General features: G+C 43.2%; 1 protein-coding gene across 1 annotated transcript in view; it reads right to left on the reverse strand.

Moving 5' to 3' along the window:
- SEMA5A (semaphorin 5A) overlaps positions 1 to 10,266 on the reverse strand; it is a 320,624-nt gene extending 310,358 nt beyond the window's left edge. Inside the window, exon 1 of the mRNA XM_045566609.1 lies at positions 10,169 to 10,266. The gene's annotated coding sequence lies outside the window, so the exon portion shown is untranslated. The remainder of the gene's footprint in view (positions 1 to 10,168) is intronic.
- Positions 10,267 to 24,401: the final 14,135 nt, after the last annotated feature.

Below are 24,401 nucleotides of genomic sequence, written 5' to 3' on the forward strand. Positions count from 1 at the left end.
CCTTTGGAAAATAAAGGGGGAGAAACACATCCTGGATTAAGAAGTTATATATTATCCACTGGGTTCAGCCATCCCAGAGACCACACGGTGACCTTGGTGAGTTTCCTACCTTCTCCACACCTCAGTTCACTCACCTGTAAACTGGGGATGATAGTAGAATCTTCTCTGTGTGCCTGTCGAGAAGATGAAATGATGTATGTAAAGCAGACTTGCTAGTGCCTGAATGCAGGGAGGTCTCAAATAATTTGAGTCATTTTGATGAATTATTACCAGGTTATCACCAGTATTTTATAAAATGTTTCAGATTTTGAAATGTTGGAAAATACTTATTAAATTTATGCTGCCCTTGCTACATTACAAAGGGCTGTTCAATGACGTCCACTGGTGAACTTGTCCACGTCCTCCTTTGGGTCCAAACGTGGATGAATACTGCAGGCAGGTGGAGGCGACCCGGAACCTGGGACTAGCAACAGTATTCGCAAACCATGCACATGTGACTAGAAATATGAGTTTGAGGTGTGTCTGACCATTTGGGATTTTCCCAAGAAAACAATAATTACTTTGCAAATGATCTGCCATAAACACAGAAAATGAACAATAAAATAAGAGCCAAAGTTAGAAAACATACAAAACATTTAACATTGTAATCGCAGAACTAAGCCACACTGTCATAACTCAATTTTTTATTGTTGCTATTATTATGACCTCCCAGGAGAGACTTCCAAGAGCTTTACATAGACCTTTTTTACACTGGATTATAAAATAAAATTAAGAGAATATAACACAGTACATTAAATAGAAAGTTATGGAAAGAGATGGAATCAATTCCTAGAAAATATGGCAGCAGAATAAAGTTAGCATACATGCCAAATTGAGTTAAGAAGAAGGAAATCTCAAAAAAATATAGAAAAGTGATAATTATCGGGAAGGAAAGAAACAGACCTGCCTACGTACACATACGCCTGGTTCAGTGGTGATGTTTCACAATGAGCCCTAATACGGGAAATGTGCCGCTGTGCACACGCTTCACCCGTGTTCCTCCTTCCTGGGTGGGGCCGACTCTGAGCCAGGCAGGTGGACACATCGCACCTGCTGCTCACAGCTGTGAACACAGTCAGCAGCACGGCCCAGTTACCTGTTCAAGGACGGCTGATAAGGAAGGTGGGTGACTGTCCACACTCTGTGCATGTGTGTGTGTGTGTGTGTGTGTGTGTGTGTGTATCCACGCGCAAGCAGGCACCTGTGCGCACGTAGCACCAAGTTAGTGAAAACTATTTATTGAAAAGGTGCTACACAACCGTGGCTTTCCTCTATTAGATGCATCATTCAGCAGCCCATCAACTAGTTTCCAACAAATTCATAATTAAGCTACACTTAATGTCAGCACACTGTTTTAGACATTTATTTCACTGACTGTAAGCATGCCCTAGTGCACCCAGGCATCCCAATGCTAGTGCTATCTCCAGCTCTAGCTCTATCTATACCTATATCTATCTATCCAGCTCTATATTATAAATACCCAGCTATACTTATATAGATATTCTATTAATCTATTCAACTTTGTCTACATATAATATATATTCATATATATATATTCATATATATATATATTCAACTCTATTTATCTATCTATGTAACGGACCCGGGCTAGTGTGCACAGCAAGGCAGGTACTCTTACACATCAATGCTGTTCTCTGGACATGTACATCCAGATAACTATGTCACAGGAAATATGACTTCGGGGTTCTGAGCCTGGCTTTCCCCATGACCTGACAGCCGTGCTGTCCTGTGCTATTTTTATGTTTAATGATACGTACTCCTTGAAGATGAGACCGATGAAATTCCACCATGACACTGATAGTCATCCAAACGCTCAATTTAGGAAAGGCTAAATGCCGGGAAGGAACTGACAGCTGAACCCGCAGTGCTGGTCTATTGTGCTACGTAGATACTTCACCTTCCTTTTCAGCTCTCTTCACAACTCACAGACTACGATGAGCAAGAAACATCAGAGTCTTTCCCCGCTTTGATACGCAATAAATGACATTCACATATGCTGGAAACAGCGAAGACTAGTTGAGAAAGCAGTAAAATGAATGGCCCCGGCTGGACAATATGGAGACAGACTATAATGGCTACAGCAAATATAATTATTTAATTATTGTAAAATTGTGCAATAAACATTTTGAATTAAATGTAGCACAATCAGAAGGCTAGAGGAGCACATTTTATCACACTCCTAAGGACCATTATAGAAGTTATATTTTACAAAATTTCAGTGGGAATCACCTCGTTAACTAGCACATATATACCCGGTGCTTATTACGTGCCAGAGTGTTAAGTGCCGTGAGGAGTCACACAATAATCAGGCCAAGCACCCCTAGCTTGAAGAGGAGGGACTATGTACATACACAAAATACTACAATGAATCCAACTTTAAACAGCCTGTGTAGTGACGTGCACGGGAGTGTGGGGACACAGGAGGTGCGACTGATTTCATCTGGTCATGGAGAGGGAAGAGAAAGGTCATGGAGAAGCCGCGTGTGAGCTGAGAGGGGTGAACAGGCAAACACCCACCCACTGGGCAATGTGGGAAAAATCATACCAAATGTGCTAAAGCCCTGACTGGGGTGGAAAGGAAAAATCCCAGTCTTCCTCCCATAAGCTCTGTGCTCACATTAGAAATAGGATTTTAGTCACGCAGTTTGGAACATCCCAGAAGACCCACCCACCCATAAGACGGCAACCCCCGAGGACTGTGAGCACAGACCCCTCTGGTACTGTGTGGAGAACAGACCGTGCAGGCACCAGGACTGAAGCCGGGAGATGATCAGTCACTGGGTCCAGGACACCGAGTGCTGAGACCAGGCAGGTAGCAGTGAAGGGGCTGAGATTTTGGACAGATTTTTCAGGAAAATAAAAAACAAAACAGATTTATTGAAAGCTGGGATGTGGACTGAGAGAAAAAGAGAAAACTCAAGTCTTACTCCAACTGCTTCAGCCTGAGCAAGTTGAGGAATGGACTTGCTATTAATAAAATGAGGAACTCCACAGAAAGACATGTTCAGGGGTTGGAGGGGAGAGAGGAGCCCAATGTGAACATATTAATTTGACCACATAAATTAAAGATCCAAGTCAAAGTCAAATAAGCAGTTGAATATACAGTTCTGGGGCTTAGGGGACGGGTCCAGGCTAGAGACAGACACGTGGGAGTGATCAGTGTATAAATGGTACTAAAGCCATGAGACCAGAGGAGATTTCCAAATGGTGAGAATGGTGGGAAAAGGCACAAGGCCTGGGCGTTGAACCCTCCTACGGGCCTCGAGTGGTTGGATTCAGGGAGATGAGCCATTGTGGCTAGGACACAGTGGCCAGAGATATGGTAGTCAGACCAGGAAAACGTGGTGTCTTAAAGCCAGATGGAGAAAGTCCTTTGAATACTGCTAACTGTTAAGCAGGATGACAACTGAGCCTCACCTGCTGCATTTAGCCATGTGGTGGTGATTGGAGACTTGACAGGCAGTACTAAGGAATGACTGAGTGATAGGAATGGGTTGCAGAGGAAACAGAAAGAAAGGAATTGAGGACAACAAATACAGGCAAGCATTTTTAGGAGTTTTTCTGCAAAGGGGAGAGAAGTGGGTTGTAGCTGGAGGGGTAATTAGGGTACACAGGTCAATTTCTTCCTAAGATAGTAGATATCTCTATTATTATTGGAAAAATAGAGCAGCCATAGGGAAATAAAAACTGATGATGCAGGAAGGAAAGGGAAGAAATGCTTAAGCACTGCAGGAGCAAAGGAATGGCCAAGGTCATGGGCCTCAACTAGAATTAATCAAGTGGCACGAGGTGGGATGCTGTGATTGGCCAGTGTGGGCAGGTGCCTCACCTCCAAGCCATCACTGCAGCAAGGAGGTGGCCAGCAAGGAAAGGACGGGTAACAATTCGCAAAAGGTATGTGTCCCTGGAGCTGTGAGCAGGGCAATCACCCCAATTTATATGTCCTAAAAAGAAAATCTGAGCTATGATAAACGACTTAGATCCACCCACCTAATTCCACAGCACTGGAAATGGAAGAGCTATTCACTATTCTTAGACACTGTTATATGAAAATATGGTGTGGCATTTACTTCCCAGAATCTCCCAACCATCTTTCCAACCTTTGCTTTTTTTCTGCTTTGGTTTAACCAGTCGTGGTCACTGCCAGGGCTTTAAACAAAAGCAAATGAAGCAAAATGACTCTGATCCCTTTGAGGCCTGGGAGGCTAAAAGAGACACAAACACACACGAAATCCACATGAAAAGCTCCAGTGGATAAAGCATGAACTGATTAGGTTTGCAGCCCTGCAGCTATGGAGGCCTCCCCAGTACTCTGATGTGGAGACCACAATGTAAGAAAAGCAAACCCAAGTCCCCTGACATCCAAAGATCCAAACACAGGGTCAGTTTTATGCCCTCAGCAAAGTTTTGCCAAAAACGATCGTACACACAGTTTAACTGGGGGTGCAGTATCCTTACATGCGCATGTAAATCTTCAAATCCAAGCCATTAACCCCACACACATCTGCCCCGCCTAATGGGCGTCTGAGAATAAACAGCACACATACGCCGTTCCCAGCCTGACTCAAACACGACACTAAGGGAAGAAAATGGATCCTGAACTTCAGCACACATCTGCGATTCGCAAATATTTATAGTAGCCATAAAGCTGGTGACCCTCAGGAAGATAACACACTTGGCAGCAGCTCACCTAAACAAAAGGGGGAAGAAGCCAAAGTCCCAAGCAGAAGACAGCAGAGGCTGAGGCAAGACTTCCCAAGTTCCCTAACTAGACTGCCGGGGCAACGCGACGTGGATAATGGGAGCAGACAGTTCCCCCGTCAGTGGACTTTGGTCAGCAGAGTAAAATGTATGTGACAAAACAGATCGGGCCTGCACGGGCCTTTCCGGGTGGCCTCACGGAGATCTTCCACCAGGCTGACGAGACAACAGCACAGCAGTGAGGAGTGGAGGCCACCGCTTTAGTATTTCTGACATTATCAGGATTGACAGGCTAAATCTCTATCCCAGAATGCAGCCACTCAGCATGTTTAAGCAAGCGTGTACCTTGTGTCGTAGCATAGACAGAATCCTACTGCAAATATCACAAAATAGAATTCCTATCAGGATAGTGGCTCCAAAAGAACCACTGTGGGCAGCCCAGCAAGCACTTTGTGTTTCATAGCTAGTCTCTCTGTCTCCAGAAACTCAGTCTGGCTTAAACCTCATTACCTAAAACCACTCCCAGATCTATGTCTTCTCACTTTCCTTATTTTACAACCAAGACATCTTTAAAAAAAAAAAAAAACAAGAAAAGAGCAAGAAAAGACTGTGAGCTGCGTCTTGGTCCAATTTGTCCACAGCCAGGTTAACACGAATCCCAGAAACAAGATCTAGATTTTATCTTTTGGAACTTCTAAACTCATGAAAATATTACTGTATGCACATCACAACAAATTAATATTTTAGGTGAGTGCTCTAAACTCCGTACATGAAGACATCAACCAGGACTTCTGTGATCTGCCCCAGCTTAGCTGGGTCTTCTATACCCACCACTCAACATTTAACACAAACAGCGAAAGTTAGGTACAAGAAGAGGAAAAGAAGCAAAGCGCTGTGATAATGACTTAATGATGTTCAACAGAATGACTTAAAGTCCATCAAATAAAAAAAGAAACCTAAAATATAGTTGTTAAAAATATAAAGGCCGTAGCACATCTCAAAATACAAAAGTTACCCTTTCTCTGAAAAAGAGAAATGAATAAAAGAATGAAAGAATCTCAGTTGTCTTACTGTAAACTAGGTCTCCATTTGTAGGAAGAAGAAATATGCAGCCGGAGATTTTTGTTCCATTCTTACAAATATTTTAATTGTCTTAATATCCTCCTTAAATTAAAATTGAGGATTGATTTTTATCAGCAAGGAAGGAGAGACGCAGAAGAAAACATTGACAACAATTTGAAAACATCAATTTTTAAATATCTACTCCCTAAATTAAAGAGTTAAATATTTTTAATAATATCCGAAGAAAGTAAATGAAAATTTTGTTAAATTTCTAAGCACTGATTGAAATAATTATGATAAAAAAATCTGACTGCTAAAATAAACTTCTTTAAAAGGATAAAGTTAACAAGCAAATTAAGTAAGGAGACAAGCAATGACAATAAAGAGTTAATATCTTTAAAAATCAAGTCTTAAAATCTGAGTCTCGATAGATAAACAGTTACAAAAGCTGGACAAATAATTCTCACACATGTTTGTTCTTGTCCTTTCTCTGTCTTTCTCTCTCTCTTTCTCTTTCTCTCTCTCTTTCTTTCTCTCTCTGTCTTCACCCCTTTCTCAGAGTAATGACTAATTATCACTTGGAAAAAAATTAACAAAGTAATGAGTAAAAAATAAAATGTATAAAAAGGAATGGATGTTATCAAATTGCCAAAAACTTCATAATTATATTCAATCAGACTGAGGTTTTAGCAAAACAAACTCTAACATATTATCAGTGAGGTATAAATATCTACAACACTTTTACAAAGCCAACTTGGCAATCTTATTAAAACTCCTTGGTTTTGAAAGAGTAAATTAACTATAGCTATTTTGATCTAATGAATTAACACTCAATTAAAAGAAAAAGCTTTATGACAACAATCTCTCTTGTCTATGAAACGTGTACTTCATACACTAAATTCCACTCTTTACAAGAAAGATGACACTGTGCACAGAGCAGGACAGCAGGACTGGAACCCAGGTGCATGAGATACAAGCTACTGCCCCTTTTCATGTTCATTTCAGCCTAGTCTATGATTTTTGTTAACTGGAAACAATACATATGTCCAGCAAAAGAGAGCAGTAAATTACATTACAGTGCCTTTATGTGATGGAGCATGACATATGCATTAAAATGAAGTTTATTATTATTAACAACTTACAATAATATGAGGAAGCAAGTATGTTATAACAAGTGAAAAAGCAGGATGCAAAATTTTATGACTGGTATTATTTCAACTCCATAAATTGCATATCAAGAATACGATATAAAAGTCTACCTTAAATGCCAGCAATGGATGTCTTTGGTGGAGGCATCATGGGTGAATGTTTTCCCTTCCTTTATGTATTTTCAGTAATGAACATTCACTGCATTAATCCATTTTTTCATTTTTTTAAATTGCGAAAATAACAATGCTCCTGAAAATGTCAGTGAACACATGGCTCATAAAGTGCTAACACCCTCAACTCCACAGATGTCTCTGTTTAGAGCTTTGTATATATTAATACATATTCTAGTAGACTTTATAACATACATGAAATTGTGTGTAGAGATTATGTGTGTCTATGTATTTTAAGAGGAATTATATTAAATTTGAGAGAGATCATATTAAATATACTATTCTTAAATTTGATTTTTTCAATTAATAAGGTACCACAGATAGCTTTCCATTACTTTTATAATCAGAATTTTCTTTTTTATATCATTGCTATTAAAGTGAAGAACACTTTTGTATTACACATGGAGTAGGTACCTAGGGACCAGTGGCTCCTTGAAAAAGGCATGTCTCCAAACGCTCTGCTACATAGGGCTCAGGGGCTTGCTACAGTTATTTATTTCTAGGACTGACCAAATGAATAGAATAGCTCCCTACTTAAACTCCTTTAAGTAAACACAAATTAATTGATCTTTCATTTTCTTTGCCCATCTTTTTAGATGGCACAGTATAGAGCAAAATATGCCTTGAGGTGTCAAAAATATCCTTTTTTTAAGAAAAAAAGTAAAATATAAGAAAACAAAAACCACACCTCATTTATTATGTGTGGCAAAGGGTATTACCACATTATGTCATGATTTAAGTATGTCAATTCTATTCAAACTTTTGTCTTTGCTCATAATACAAAAGTAATATTTGATACCAGAACATTTTCGTTCAACATAATTAACAGACAACCCAAGATAATTGCATGTTTGCCCTAATAAGTATAAGCAGAAGTTTGTATAAGGGTACAAACTAACCTAATGTCACACTTAGAAACTATATGAATACCAAAGTAGGAAATACTACCTAATCTTATGTCATAAATAAGGTTCTATTTCTAGAGTCTAGAAATACATACTAGATTAACAAAGCTCCCTGAGAGAGTAATATTTGTCAGCTTTGAGCAAAGCTGTAGTCTAGGTGCTAGGAGTAACGCACTTGGGGCATATAGACTATATCAAACAGTGGAACACCAAGTGCACTTATTCCAAGGGGTAGGTTCTTGCAGTTACAGCAGACTTCATTAAAATTTATTATTACATTCCAAGCATCCAAGCCAGATGTTGTTAAGGGACTCATACCTACTGGCCACGGAATGGTATCTTCGAGCATTGCAAGGATCATGTAGATCAGACCTCAGCAAGCTACATCCTGCAGGCCAAATCCAACCTGCCTCCTGTCTTTCTAAATAAAGTTTTATTGTAACGCAAGCACGCTTGTTTGTTTACATATTGTCTATAGCTGCTTTCTTGCTACAACGGCAAAGTTGAACTGATATAACAGACTCTATAGCTCATAAATCCTAAAATGTTTACTACTTCACCCTTTTTAGAAAAAGTTTGCCAATTCTGATTTAGATTACTGTTTGAAAACCTGATTTCTTAATATTCATTCTGAGTTTTTCATTAAGGACCTGAGGATTTCCATTAAGAAAAAAAAATAGTGTATATGTGTTCTTATTCTAAGAAGGTATTCCTAGTGCTAAGAGGTAGTATTGTGTTACAGTTAAGAAGACAGATTCAAATCCCAGCTCTGCCTCTGACTAGTGGTGAATCTTGGGCAGATTACTTAAGCTCTCTGTGCCTCAGTTTCCTCATCTGTAAAATAGTGATCATAGTAGTACCCACCTCAAAGGGTTGTTATAAGGATTAATACATATAACTCAGTGCAGGGCCGAGGACACAGTGAGAAATGACATTGGTAATACATTTCTTTCCCATGATGGTGACCATCACACATCCACAACAAGCCGACACAAGCTTCACGTGGTCTTCACTGTTCCTTCCAGTCCTTGGGTTCCCTAGTCAGACACTATGTGAACCCAAATCTATGTGGGCTGGAGAATGACACAGAGTGTAGACCTTCAACTCTTCTTCTGTGGAATATGAGGGCTAAACAGAAGAGCCTCCCATCTCAGCCGAGCATTTCTACATGTCAGAGGCCCCAACTATAAAATTCATTTACCTCCTTCCCAATAAAAGAAAACAACGGCCTGGGAACTCAAAATCCCAGAGCCGGAACAGTCATCAATCATACGGAAAATCTCTCTGGATTACCTGTAATCAGCAAGGCACAAATACAAGCCTGCCCACAATGAGATGGCGATTTAGTTAGGGAGAAGAATAAGTTAATAAAATAAGGTAGTGTCTGTTCAATGACTAGCATAGGTAATGAGACTCTGTCCCTTTCCCTTCCTGATTTGTTCCTCCCTCACACCACTACCCACCCCGTTCCTCTTCTACCCCTCCCTCACTCTCAGTCCCTCCAAAAGGTGGCGACAGGTATCATAGTGGAGGAACATGACAGCTCAGTCTCAGGCGCTTAGGAAATTTAGGAAAGGATCCAGCAGAGACAGCACATCTGAACCAGCCTTTGGAAGATTCCACCAAGCACGACTCGTGGGTGGGAGGGGACCACTGTGAAGTGGTGGGCCGGTCCCTACGCTGTCCAAGGGCCAGAGGCCTGGCCAGGAGGGTCCCTGAGGGCAGCTCAAGGAGTTTAGGCCTTGCCCAGCAGGTGAGGCGGCTGCAGAAAGCCCCAGGACAGGAAGGGAGATGGCAGCGGTATGTGCTGCAGAATAAATCGGGGCAGAGCACAGACGTACCTGCCGGAGAGACAAAGCTGAACCCAGGCAGGCAGTCGCACTGGGGGCGGGAGATGCTGAGAACCCATCAGCGTCCTCTGTCAGGTCTCTGGGGTCCTGAGTGACGTTGCAGGGGGTCAGCTCAAAACAGTTTTGCCTTAATGAAGATCTCTCTTTCTGAAACCTCACTCATTCACTGCCATTTTTGGCAGCAGAAATAAGTAAAGCTCATAAGCTATCAAAGTATCTCAATATATAATATTTTTTATGTCTTCTCTTCCCATTTAGATGTCTCACTTACCAAGCAGAGCTGGGGCAGAGGCTGCACTTCCTCAGTCATGAATCACGCTAAGACTCCACAGCCACGAGGGCACTCCAGCCCCGTTCTCACACACCAACGCTTCACAAAGGAAAAAGAAAGAGAGATCCTGTTAACCCACTGTAAAAGAGTATGTGGTCATTGGTCATCAGTTCTAGAAAGTTCCATTAATACCCTGAACAACCAGAGCAAGCGGCTTTTGCAATGTGAGACTCGGAGCAGAGTGATGCGGGGCAGCGTGGCCGTCACGATATATAGGTCAGCCCCGTCTCAGGGCCACATGCTCCGACGGCACCTTCTTCAGAGAAAGAGGAATCAGAATCTGAAGGCTGTTTACAGATGATGAAAACAACTTTCAGAAATATCCAAAAACACCATTATTTCAAACTCATCATAATTATGTTAAGCAGTCTGAACATCAAATTCAGGTTGATTGTGTGAATTTACCCATTTTACGATGGCTCTTTCATTTCATTTTTTGGAATATGGAATACCTTAAGTGATACACCTCAAAAATAGGAGATAAAGGCAGTAGGTGTAGCATACACTACACCAGAAATTTGAGTGTGTATTTTTATTTACATATTAGTTTATTAGGTGTACAATTAAGAGAATTTATGGAAAAAAAGAATTATAAATCATAAAAAAATTCACTTCACCAAAACCAAGTAAAGCTGGTCCCATCTCCTCATTCAATTTCATATATAAAACTCCCGAAAACCTGACGCTGTCAGTGGATGGAAACAAGTAAGCCAGAACCTGAAGAAATGGGCAACTTTCTGTCTATTATCCATAACAGAAACGTGTCCATTGTCAGAGAAGGATGCCTGTGACCTCAGACACTGTGCTTCAGTGCTCTTGCTCTCTCATCTGGTTTCTTTCTTCCTACTCTGCCCATCCGCAGTTCCTGGCTGCTACGAATCTGACACAGCCTGATGTTCTGCGTCCCACCCCTGCTCTCAGAAGCGCCGAGAGCGAGGACGAGAAAATGGGAAGAACTTCCCAGAACATCCTGGCGCTCCCTCTAGGCAACAATCCCCACAGGGTCCACTTCAGCAACGATCTAAAGCCCATCTGCTTGCAGAAAATAAACTAAATTACAGCCGCGGACAATTTGTGAAATTTTATATCTGCCGTATTGGAGTCCCAGGGGCAGGGGCCAGGGAGCAGTGACGAGGTGACGCTGCCTCTCTGTGAGGCTCCCGCCTCCAAGAAGCGCCTTGGGTGAGTCCGTGGGAAGCACGGGGCATCCCAGGCAGCGCATTTGGCAGTGCCGCCATGGAGACGCCCCAGCAGCCCAGGTGCACTCACGCTGTGCATCACTGCCAGCCCGGCTGTCCCAGCTGAGTCTTCAGAAGTTCATGACATCATCCTCTGGAAAGGACGAGGTGCAGATGCAAACCCTGGAGGCCAAAAGAGGAGTCAGGAAAGCACACTCAGGCTGAGAAATATGCCTGAGAGTGGCCAGTTTCTTCGGCACAACCCCAATAATAGATCACCTTTGGATGTGGCAACAAAACATGTTAGCTGAAACTTCTCTATTAAATGGCAGTTTTGAATACATGAGCTTCCTGTCTTGAGCCCCAAAATCTGTTTTACAACAATTATTACTAAAATTTCCTTGTCGTCATTTAGATCTTAGTTGGAATTTAGGTAACGAAGTTGGACAGAACCACTAGTTACTGCCATGACTACTTGGCAATTTCTATACACTCCTGTGTGTCAGAATTAAATTAAAATCAGGGCTGATAGGTCTCCTATCCTCCCCCAGTGAGGTCACAAATTAGCTGAACCAGCCCCTCAGCTGGACGTCCAAGCCACACCTGCAGAATATGGCCAGCCTCTTACATGGCAAAGGAGACAGGCGCCAAAAAGAACACTAGGAGTTCAGGATCAGTGACGCAGCCAGAGAGCAGAGACTGCGGGAAGAGAACATCCTTGCTGAATCCAGACAGGGACAGCCACAGCTGGACAGCTGGACAGTCCCGGCCCACCCTTCACACTTCAAACCCAGCCCCTTCCTCGTGAAAAGGCAACACTCACATGGGAGAGCTCATGTGGCTTGGAGGGACACACAACTCCCTGCAGGATTTGATGTTTCAACAGAAGATTAGCCCCAGCAACAGGGTTCAGGGCCATCCTAAAGGGTTTGGACTGCACCTGTGTTTACATCAACAGTGAAGAAGGTAGATATATATATATACATATATTTTTTTTTTTTCAGCCTGCACTTGATGGCCAAGCGAGCAGCATCAGGACCTTCTGCTCCTGAGGGTCCGCCCTGCCTGGGTAGCAGCTCTGCCCTCTGCAGGAAAATGGGCATTCTAGAGGAAACCACCCTGTGCCCAGGAGTGTGCACCCAGGGGCAGAAACCACAGCCACAAGGCAGAGGCTTCGAGTTGGAGCTAAGCGAGAGGGACAGAGGACGACTCCTGCAGGGCCACAAGCTGAGCTCTCCTATCCTCTCCCCGTGAGGTCATACATTAGCTGACATATAAATCATAAATCATTGCCATGTTTTCTAGAAAACTGAGAAGAAAGTCAAAAGGTAAAGAACCTACAAAGCCCCAGAGGCTCACTCCAGACTGGAAGTAGGAATATTTTAAAGCAGACATTTAACTACTCATTTAATAAGAAACTGCTTATGTTTTATTAACATATAAATTTCTCTGTTTGACTCAATTCCATATTACTCTTATTCTTTTCTCTTTTAGCTTAGCATTAACCTTGGTACAAACAACCTCCCAAATCCTGTGTCGTAATTCTCAGAGTTCCACTCTGGAAAAACTGCCACCATGAACACATATGTGCAGAACTGTCACTACGACACTTTTGATTTACAAACAATAAACCTTTCCCAGAAGTTTTACCCTGTAGCCACCATCATGGGCTCTTCAAATTGTCTCTAAATAGAAATGCATGAGTAAAATTTAAACATCAATTAAAACTTACTAAGTGCCCATGAGCACATGATTTTCTGCTAAAATCTGCAACCTTCTGGTGGCCCAATCTCCTCAAAATGAGGTAAGCTGTGGATTTAAACGTTCTTGCAGAGACCACAGGTCAGCTGAATGGCAGCCTTCATCCACAGATATATGTGAGAAATTAGCATGTCAGGCCAGTCTTAAGAGCTCAACTTAGAGAATGTACACAGTCAAATTACACTGGAAATAAAATGAAAAAGGAGAAGACCACCTGGCATCATAAAGTTTAGTGGAGTAATGGAAAGAAACCCCACCAGATGCAGGCTCAAGAACCCTATAAACTGTTGGGCCAGGGTTTCCCAACTAGCAAGAGTTTACCAGTGGCCGTGGGGTTTCATGGACAGACATCTCATCACCAGTCGGTCAGTTAACCTATATGCACAGCACACACCATGACCACACTTGGTAGGTGCTTAGAAGACTCAGCAGGAACCAATTAAACTCTCAGGAGCTCACACAAGACACTGTGTAATGTTTCTGCTACACACTTAATATTTTGAAATTGGAGGGAGGAGAGGTTACTTCCAGGCAGAAGAGTCAAGGGGTGTGTGCCAGGGCGTCTACCCGGCAAGGTCTCTCCCATGCAGGGCCAAAGGGCTGGAAGGAGCCACTCCAGGCAGCTAAGAGATAGGAAAAGCAGATGACACACAGGTTGTGGGGAACGTAAGAAAGAGATGAGACTTCACCCAAAGGAAGGGAGAGTCACTGAAGGTTCAGTGGGACGTCAGGATGAGTGTGGTGCTCAGGGCACCAACACAGCAGCTCTGTAGAGGACACACGAGACAAGAAGGGGATAAAGTGAGATAAGAAACTGCCACCAGAGAACTCCTGTTGTGAGGAGATGTGCAGTAAAGGATTAACCCTGCCCAGTCCAAAGAAAGGACTGGCTTCGCCCAGTTGCTGGGAGGTCACTGCTAAGCACTTGGAACGTCCTGTCTGACGGGAGCCGTTGCTTGTCTGGGGCTGTAGGCCACAGCAGGGAGTCTGTGCTAACAGTGTGGTTTATGGCTGGGGTCTTGGGCCACCCTGCATCAGTTTGACCTCTGGAGGGGCTGGAGGTTAAGGTCAGCCGCACAGGCAATCAGCCACATCCATGTGGCCAGTTCCCAGTAAAAACCCTGGGCACCAAGGCTCAGGTGAGCTTCCCTGGCTGGCAAGACTCCACGGTGTCATCACACGTCCCTGCTGGAGTAACAAGCCCTGTGCACGTGACTCCACTGGGACAGGGGGGTTGGAAGCTCCTGGTCAGTCTCTCCTGGACTCAGCCATGCACCTTTTCCATTGCTCGTTTTAATCTGTATCCTTTGAACAGAATCAAAACCATGAATAGGACAACTTTCCTGAGCTCTGAGTCCTTCTAACAAACCACTGATTCTGAGAGTGGTCATGGGCACCCTCCAACACTGGAGTATCCTAGAAAAAGAAGAATCAAATTCAAGGATATTATTACATGTGTAGAATGATGACTAGAATTCCATGACTAGGTGGAAATGAAGGACACATAGGAAATACTCAGAGCTGAAACTCGATGTTTGAATTGAAAAGCTCAGAGAATGAAGGCACTATTTAAAGGGACTGGCCACCAGGTTCCATAGCAAACATGGTCAGGTGTCCCCACATGTCTGGGGATGCAGCTTGGGGGCTGAAAATCAGCATTTGAAACCCAGGAACTACAAATGGCATGTCACACTGGAATTATGCACAAAGAAAATACATTCATTCTATAGTCCCAGAAATACATTACCTATCTAGAATAGATTGTAAAATATTTTATAATCAGACTATAAATCTATACATAGCAACAAAAGTTGACTATAAATCAGAGTCAATTTTTGCAAAAAATTAGTGGTATTGAAACATAATTCTAAAAATTCAGCACGTACCCAGGAATGAATATCTTTGAATTTAAGATAATGGCATAAACAATGAAAAGCAGAATTCTTTTGCTAGGAATTAAAACACAGAATGAGTAACGGCCGGTATTTCTGACAGCTCACTGGTCCAAGGCCACGGGATTGGTTGACAGGGACTATCTGGAGAATCCAGCACTCGGAGTGGACTCGGATGAAGAGGTCTGTCCACTCTGCCTGTGCACACTGCACCTTTTCTGTCACTTCCCTCGCCTGCTGTCCTGACCCACGTGAGGTCACCTCGGACACGACAGTCTCTGTCAGTCCCTTCACGTAGGTGTGCCCCACCCCCAGCAGGGCCTGGAGAGATCAACTGGACATTCCGGGTAAGAAACATGTCGCCTGCACAGGGTCGTCAGAAACCCCTGGCCACTCAAGAAAAGAAAGTGTGGGCAACAGCACGGAGAAAGAGGCATCCAGGCAAAAATGCTGGAGGGGGGAGAGAGGGAAAGGGGAAGGGAGAACGGAAGAAAAGGAAGAAGAGAAAGAGGAGACACTCCAAAATGATACAGCCTTTAAAAAAAATATGATGCACTTTATCATTATAAAATATCCCTTTATTGTTTACTTTTCTTTTTTTAATAAACTTTATGTATATTTGTGGTTTACAGAATGATGTTATGGGATACATATAGATAGTATTATGAAATGGTTCCTATAGTGAAACAAATTAAAATGTTTATTTTTAATTTTTTTATTTCAACATATTACAGGGGTACAAATGTTTAGGTTATGTATACTGCCTTTGCTCCACCCAAGTCAGAGCTTCAAGCGTGTCCCCCAGACGGTGCGCACCGCACCCATTAGATATGTATATACCCATCCCCTCCTCCCCCTTCCACCTGCCCGACACCCGATGAATGTTATTGCTATATGTGCACTTAAGTGTTGATCAGTTAAAACCAATCTGATGGTGAGTACATGTGGTGTTTGTTTTTCCATTCTTGCGATACTTCACTTAGTAGAATGGGCTCCAGCTCTATCCAGCGTAATACAAGAGGTGCTTGGGCAAATTCACATATTTAGCATATCACATAGTTACTTTTTATCTGACAAGAGCAGCTAAAATCTACTTATTTAACAAAACTCCCAAATCCCCCACAATTGTAACGAGAGTTCTCACGTGTGCATTACATCTCTTTGAAGGACATAAACAGACAACTGGAGGCAGGCAGGGCTCCAGGCAAGGGGGCGGAGGGCTAGCTTTTGGCCCTTCCCTCCCCTCCCCCTGCAGAACCTCTGCTGCCAGCTGCCCCCACATTCCTGAGCAAATAGTCCAGCATTCAAGAAAACAATTTGAGAAGAAAAAGCAACATGCATGGAAAGCTCAAGGTGATGAAGAAAGTACACGGTAGAAGCATCAGCCCATCCCAAGCCACTCCAAGTGCGCCCAGAGGAGTAGCCACACACCCCACCCCTCCCCTCTGTAGGCCTGGTCCATAGAACAAGTTTATTTGGACTCCCGAATACAAGATTGTTGACCACTTTACATTCAAGAAGGGGTCAGGATTTAAAAGAAAAATATGGTATATTTTTTAAAGATAGATCTCTGGGTTTGTTCAATATCATCACCCAAACTTTGACCACTATTTGACATTATGATGTTTAGATGCTGTGAGCACAGTTAGAAAGATTTGTGATGTGGTGGGCCAACCTCTTTCTTTCTTTAAGTTTTTTCTTTCTTGAAGGTGTCCCTTCACCTCCAGGTTTGCCTGTGCTGGCCCTATGTCACTGTGCAGGACCCCAGCCAAGCTCAGTGCTGACAAACGCATCTGGATGGAGTAGTGTTTCCATCAGGGACAACCTCGGTGGAAAATGCTGTGGCTTTATAGAAAGAAATCTTACACAAACATGTATGATACAACAAATATACAAGGTGGGAAAAAAAACATTTAAAAACAGGTCTTGAGAGTTGTAATAATACAGTAATATTATATCCCAAAAAGCAAATAAATGCTTTGCCTTACTTTCCACATCAGCATATATGCCCAAGCAGATACGTGCTCCTGAATCCCAGTTTAGTAGTGGATGCAGTGCTGAACGACACGCGGAACACCAGAATTCTGTGGACTGTCTCTGTCCTCAAGGAATTTACCCTTTGGAATAGCTTTTCCCCAAATCAGAAATAATCTCACTAGTAATCCACCAATTATTTCCTCTAGAAATAATCCCACATATTGATTAAGAACATTTAATAAGGAATCTCTTTGGTAATCATTTCATGTCCTTTAAAAATATATATATATATATATATATATATATATATATATATATATATCAGATTTTGAGATTTCCCTTCACTGAATCTCTGGCTGTCTTAGGGCCAAAGCAGGAATACCTGGAGCCCAGTCCCAAAGGTGACCAAGGTGTCATGGACAGCAAGTCTTTATGTGAAGGCACACGACCTCACACCTGGGTCATTGAATGCTGCAAACATTTGGCTCCAGGACTGGCAGGGGCAAATCCTACGCCCCTGTACAGAAGAGCAGGCACGTCTAAAAGTTGTATCCAAAGAGTGAGAAGCACATGGAAGAGAAATGAGATTCCTACTTGGAGCCCCCATTCCCAAATCAGGCCCCAGACGCCTCTCTCCACCAGCTAAGAGCCACAGTGAAACGTGATGGTCTACAAACATTAAACAAAGCTAAGACCTAACGAAAAGGGAACACAGTAACTGGGAGTTTCATTTCTCAAAGCATTAACTAATCCTAACATCACTGGGAGGAAAGAAATCCAATTGTTTTCCATTTAGTCTTCATGCAGATTATCCTTCAGTGGATATTTAAAGCTGGTAGGAACTGCTGACCCCGAAACCAATACATTGCCTCAGTAACCGAAATACGGCTGGAATAAAACACTTCCCAACCCATTACTCCCACAGGAGACAATGATGTCTTCTGAGCTGCAAGGAGGCCTGGGGGGCTCAGGGAAGAAACACAGGGGCAAAAACGACTTCTTCATTAAAGCGAACAGGTTGCCAAAAACTAAGCAACTGCTCAAAATAAGCAATTCCTAAAATTGGCTCTCCAAGGACACCAAGGTCTCAGAATCATGAATACTTTCTTATTTTGGCCACGGTGAGCCAAATTTTCAAATGGCAAGCTTGCTTTTCATGCAGGCGATTTCGAAGTGCTTGCACAAGTGGTTAATTTGCATGGACAATTGGCCTCTGAGCTTTCATTTTGACAGCTAAATTGATCCATCCTTTGTAGACTACAATCTCGGTGCCCAGAGAGAGAAGGGTGTCTGAGGCCCTTTGGAAAATGCGGTCTCTCAATTCCTATTTATTCAGAATAACACTTGCAAGGAGCCTTACCCTGTTAGCAGCAGTTTGCCCTCACAAAGGAGATTCAAAGTTTAACTCTAGATTTAAATCCAAGATTTAATTCTAAGGTCAAGACTTAACTCTAAAAAATTATTTAACTGGTATTGTTATATAACTGACTCTGTTAAAGCAGAAAAGAAGGGCCTGGGTTCTTATATCAACCCTCTGGTCATTATACATCAAGAGGGAAAAGTCTGCCGCAGATTAAACCATAACTGGCAGCAACACGTCCTCAGAACAGAGCCGAGCAGAGACAGAAAGGTCTGTTACAAGAGTATGAAGGAGGAAGGGGGCTTAATCTATCCCTGAAAAGCCTGACTGTGAAATTCACGATGAATTGACAGCAAAATAGCAATTGGTTAAATCATTCAGAAAAAAAAATATTTTTCTAAAAATAAAACAGTTAGTTTTTTTTTTTTAGAAGTTTCTAGCTAAAAATCCAGTGAAGAGAAATGAAAAGATGTTCTCCTTCAACTCAGTAAGGGGAGGAAGGTCAATATAAACCCATGCAAGCCAATCCAACATGCATATTGTCAGTTCCAGGCTATCTGTGATTTTATTTATTATATTTTATATGCCTAAACCCTAATGTTATTGTTTTTACATAGTACACAATGATCCAGGCCAAGCAAATTATGTGTTGTCTTAAAACACAAACTATGGTGTTGCATGCTGGCTTGAACCTAGAAAATGCTCCAAAGTCATTTCAAAATGTTCATCTCTCCAAAGGCATTAAAAAAATAAGACTTTTAAATCCTTCTGAAATCATCCCAATGACCTGTGCTATCTCATGTCATCAAAGGTGAGCACCAAGGCCTGCAGAAGAAAAAAGCATCTCATTTTCACATTACTGGGTGGAGACAACTCGCTCAGGAGTGAGTCACTCCACCTAAACATTTGTTTCACGTTTGATAGAGGACTTAACACTACATGAATCCCTGGGGCTGTTGCATAACCAAAAACTCTAATTCTGTTCTATTTGTCATCCCTTCAATATAAATTAGTGATAAAAATAAGAAATAAGCTACTATGCAACAAACCAGATGGTGTCTTACCTTCCTGTAAACATTGCTGTGTTTAGAGTGTTTACACATGTGGGGGAATAAAAAGACTTTTTTCTCCATTTGGCAATGAGTCATGTCATCCATTTCAGCACAAACTGTACTGAATCTTCCTCCCAAATGAAGACACGGCACAGCCACACTAATATGTAAAATCACGCATGTCAGCTGCCTCTGATTAGTCACGATGCCACCCTGCCCACTCCGCAGCCTCCAACAAGGAGACGCTCTGATCCAGTCCACTCAGACACCCCAAACACAACCAGAAGGCCGAGCACGTACCGTTGTGAACCCGCTGGGGAAATGAAAGCTTCTCCGTAGGAGTCAAGATGTTTCTTCCATTTTCTTCCCAACACGACCCTTAAAAAGTGGGCCCAGGAGCTTGAATTAATGGCATTGCCTTCACCTTCATCCCTCTCCCCAGCCTTGTTGAGCTACAACAGAAACTTAAAATATCAAACTTGGAAGAGCAACCATCAATAATCTTAGGAAATTTCTGAGTCCACTAGTTAATAAAGGAGCCCCACTTAATCCCTAATGGCCACGTTCAATAAAAGTCCACTCCATGAAACTAAACGGGAAGAAAACAAGACCAGCCGGAAATGCAGACCATGTTTTACCATCCTCGTCACACTCATGAAATGCCAGCTGTGCACAGACCCCTCCGCACAAACGTACTGCTGTCTCTCTCCCCTCTTCTCACCCATTAACCTGACTCACCTGTACCTGGACCCTTCTAGAAATTCCCTTGGAGAAGATGCCTCCGTGGCCCTTGAGAACCACTCTTTTATCCAGAGATGTCTCCAGGGAAGGAGGTTTGTTCACAAATGGTGTCAAATTGGGAGAACAAGGCCAACCCAGTGTCCAACAAGGACCAGTAAGGAGAACGTGTTTCCCTTAATAATATGAGGATTATCTTTGTAAATCTCATGCTTATACTGTTAATTTCCTAAGTAAACCCACTTTTCATAGATTTCAGGCCAGTTGAAAAGTAAAAATTAATTCAGTGTTTGAATTAATAATGTTCAGTTCAACTGGAGTGTTTTCCGATTTAGAAATTCTGCAGTCATCGATTGTTATAACAAAGTCTCCGGCTTTGTTTCCTGGGCTCCACTCTCCCTCTATGATCTCAGGTTTCAGGCACCTTCACACGCCCAGTGCCCCGAGAGCCTCTGGCCCTTGGCTGGCTGCCCGTCCCACCCGCACCCCTCCCCAGTCACCCTTCTGTCCTGTCTCCCCAGTTAGCCACAGAAAAAAGCAAATTTGAGGGATCTCCCTTCTCACTGTCCAGTTTTCTATTTTCCACATGGCTTTTGAAAGCATGAATGTGCTCTGGCTCAAATAAAACTGAAATCATGATGTGATCTACCACACTGAAAAAAACCTGAAAGCATTTTAGTTAATTCAGCACCAGAAAATCAATATGTTCTTGGTGGCAGTTTGTGCTTGACTTCAAAATATGCATTTTAATCTCAACTTTATTATGTGTTTTACTTGGTTCGTTCACACTGAGAATTCTCATCCACCGCTCCTCAGGTCGACGGAAGTGAGGGCACTCTCTGCGAGAGTGATACGCCTAATCATCGAATCCAGAGCTTTAAAGAAAGGTTTGTGTAACTCTGAAGACGACGAAACAATGATGCAGAAATAAAGTCAAATCACAGCAGTTCATAGACCTGTTCTTGCTTTGGGAGTTTTGTTTTTTGTTTTTGTTTTTTTTTTCCCCCAAACTATACAGACCCAAGCGTTAAAACTAAGATGCTCTTGTCACATTAGGCATCTCACCTGTATCCTCTCTCAGACCAGCAGATACTTAGCAACTCAGCAACTCTCAATTACAAAACCTGTCTCTCTCTCCTCACACTTGCCATCAGAGGAACTGTCTCACCATGACCTGTCCCATCACTGTGGCAGTCTCTGCAAACGCTGGGAAAATCAAACAATAAACACAAGCCTCATTCAAGATGATAGCTCTGTGGGAGCAGGTGATAAGACTTGGAACAGAATGTCTTGCCGTTTGCGTCTGTTTCTTCACTTGCTTCGGAAAGCCCTGGAACAAGGGGCATGCGATTCAATATTCACTGACAATTTCACAAGTCATGCCCTATTTCTAAATGTTGTAACAGAGCTATAGTCACAAAAGTGGCATGAAATTTGGGTGACAGCTACTTATCTCAGACTCCTAAGGTAAACCACCAAACCACAATTTGATGCAATGATACGGTGTTTATTGCCATTCTTGATAGAGAAAAACTACCCTCTACCCCTTCAAATTAGGTCTCTCCAATTTCCACATTCTGGAGTACACAGGGTTCTTTTACCAGAAGCAAATTGATCCTAACTTCCCTGAAATGAGAAAGAGGAGGGTGAGAAAAGGGCGGGTTTCCTGATTTCCCGCAGCTGTGAACTGGGGCAACGGCGGCTTCCCCACCGTCTTTCCTGGCTCGCTCGGCCAGGGATGGCGGACAGCAACGCCCTTAATAGGCAAGGTATGTCCACCCAGCAAGGCGTGAACAGCAAGTAAGACAAGGCTTCTATCTGCACCACCCAGTAAGAAGGGGAAGTGAAAAATAATCCTGAAAGAAACCTGAGTCCTTAAATGCTGTTAGCTACTCCCGTAATCCATCTGGCGTCACATGATATACTCTGTCGTAGAAACAGACTCTTCCTTTCATACCTTCCTTCACCTCTTCTACCAGATTTCTTCCACTCATCAGCCCCACAGCTCGGGATTGGCCCTACTGTGTCACCTAATGCTGTGATGGACCTTTAAAGAGAGGAAGAGCAGAGAAGGGACAATGACGTGAGCTTTGTTCCCCAAGGACACTCACTCTGGAAACTGTCACTGCTCAGAAAACATCTTCATTCTGGCTGCGATCACCAGAGGGAGCCCCCTCCGGCGCAATTCCAATTTGCTTTGACAGACACGCGGCTGTCAAGGAGCAGCTTGCTTCCCAGAGCTAGGTGTGCACAGGCTTCCAAAGCTGTCCTTGCCTTGTCAACAGAAGTCAGCCGCTTGGGGACGATTGCTGTGGAGTGACAGCCAGCATTCCCTGACACCTGACAACACCCACTCTCCCGAGCACAATGCAGCGCATGCAGAGCATCCCAATCCCGTAACTGCTCCGGCCAGGGCACGGAGGCTGGCAGTGTGTTTTGGAAAGAAGTTTCAAGGCAACATTAACATAAAAAGTCTCGGTGAACTCCCACAAATAGGGCTGCATTCTTTAACCCAGACCAAACAAAACTTTCTTGTAGCTTCTAGCCACACTCTCCCTAAACAAAATTTTAAAAGAAAAATGGAGATGCAGGGTTAAAGCAAAACAAGAGTGACCCTTGCTTCCTCACCCAGCTTGTTATCGAGAGTGCTATTTTATCACAAAAGCTCCACTGTTCTCTTCCAGGTCGATGGAGAAGCACTAAAGTCAAGGAACAATAATGACACAGGAAGAACAGGCAGGAAAGCTCATGTCAAGGCTCCCAAAGGGGTCTGATTCATTACCCAGGAAAAAAGACGGTCCAGAGAGCTGCTGCAGAGGGGAATGTCCGTCCCATGACTCAGTGCCACGCCTCCATGATCTTCCACCCTTGTGCTGCAATCACAGGGGTACTCGCTGATACAGACCGAACATCCTGCCTCATTATCCTAAGTCTAAACATCTGCTTAAAATACAGTCGCTCCTCATTACCCACGGGTTCCTTATTTGCAAATTCACCTACTAGCTAAAGGGCATTTGAAACCTCAAAACTAAGACGTTCCAGTCATTCATGGCCAGCTGTGTGCACACCAGTGGAAAACCAGTCTCCCGACGCCTCCATTCCCGGGTAAGGTCTGACAGGGCAGTCCTCTGCCTTCTTGTTTCAGCTCTTGTACTGTAAACAAGTGCCACATGGTCTATTCAGTGCCACATCTTTTGCACTTTTGTACTTTTTATTGGTGACTTCTCTGTTTAAAATGGCCCCTGTGTTCCTAAGTGCAAGAAGGCTGCAATGTGCCTTACGGAGAAAACACATGTGTTAGATGTGCTTTGTTCAGGTATCAGTTACAGGGCTGTTGACCATAAGTTCAATGTTAATGAACCAACAGTACATATTAAATGAGATGCTTTTAACAAAAACCCACATAAAACAAGGTTATTTATTGATCCATTGACAAAAACACTGCAACCAGAGGTTCACAGGAACCTAAGCCTGTGTGTCCCCTAGGAGCAATGGCTCAGTATTTGCTAATTCTATGCTTGTAGCAACTTTGTAGAGCACAATTACCATATGCCCAAGAGGACAAGGAGCATGGTCTGAAAATACTAAAGTGCATGAGCAGCAGACATAACACTGTGACAGGGCTCCCGGCTCAACACAGGAACATCGGAGGCCGACCTGAAGGAGGACTGCGGGTTGTGTGAGTAACCAGCTCCACAGAGGGAGACCTGGGGTCAGGCAATAGGAACTCGAAAGACACAGGCTACCTGCTCGTTCCTGGAAGTAAACTGCTGGCCCTGTTGCTTCGAGGAGCACATAACTCATCTTGCTAACTGTGAGCAGGGAGCCCCTGGTGCCCGACTGTCTGGCACTAACCGCCGTGGGCAGAGACCTTTCTGAAGTCATCCTACAGTGAAAATTAGAGCCCTCAGAAACAGAAATCTGGACAATTAACGGGCATCAGGGACGGCAGGCCGGTGGCCAAGGTCACTTGCTGATTGGAGGCTCTCGCTTCAGCTCACAGGACTCAGTGCTGCTCTCATTACATAATGTGAACCAGATCGTCGGCTTCTCATCAGACGGTGATCTTTGCTCTCGAGATCTAAGGGACCATTACAATCTGAGGAGCTGATTGTGCATTACACTTGTGATAATATATTCCTGACGACCAAGGCTAACCAAGGCTGTTAACTTGAACCTCCAGATACCAGCACAGTCAACAGCGGCCCCTTTGAC

This window comes from Lemur catta, chromosome 12 (assembly GCF_020740605.2).
Source record: "Lemur catta isolate mLemCat1 chromosome 12, mLemCat1.pri, whole genome shotgun sequence".
Lineage (NCBI taxonomy): Eukaryota > Metazoa > Chordata > Mammalia > Primates > Lemuridae > Lemur > Lemur catta.